Source organism: Chrysochloris asiatica, unplaced genomic scaffold (assembly GCF_000296735.1).
Source record: "Chrysochloris asiatica unplaced genomic scaffold, ChrAsi1.0 scaffold00197, whole genome shotgun sequence".
NCBI lineage: Eukaryota > Metazoa > Chordata > Mammalia > Afrosoricida > Chrysochloridae > Chrysochloris > Chrysochloris asiatica.
This window is the reverse complement of record NW_006408715.1, coordinates 1,954,590-1,954,914: the sequence shown is the minus strand read 5'-3', so window position 1 is coordinate 1,954,914 and position 325 is coordinate 1,954,590.

Below are 325 nucleotides of genomic sequence, written 5' to 3'. Positions count from 1 at the left end.
CTTGCTGAGGACTATGTCAGACCCATTGACAAAATAACAGCATTCCTCACCTAGGGTCTGGCATATTCCTCCTTTATCGGCTGTGATGAGGTCTAAACTGTGTCAGTTTTGGAGTTCTACTTCAGCTAGTGAGTTAACTTGATTTTGTAAGGCAAGGAGGGTGTCTGATACCCTCTCCATGTCCCCTTTCAGGGCCTCTGATAATCTTTGGAATAGATATATGGATGTTCCTATTCCTCCCACTCCCGTTCCTACTCCCAGTAGGCTGCTAATTCCTATTCCTATGGCTACCCCTATTGCTCGACGAGTGTGGTGAGAAGGGATA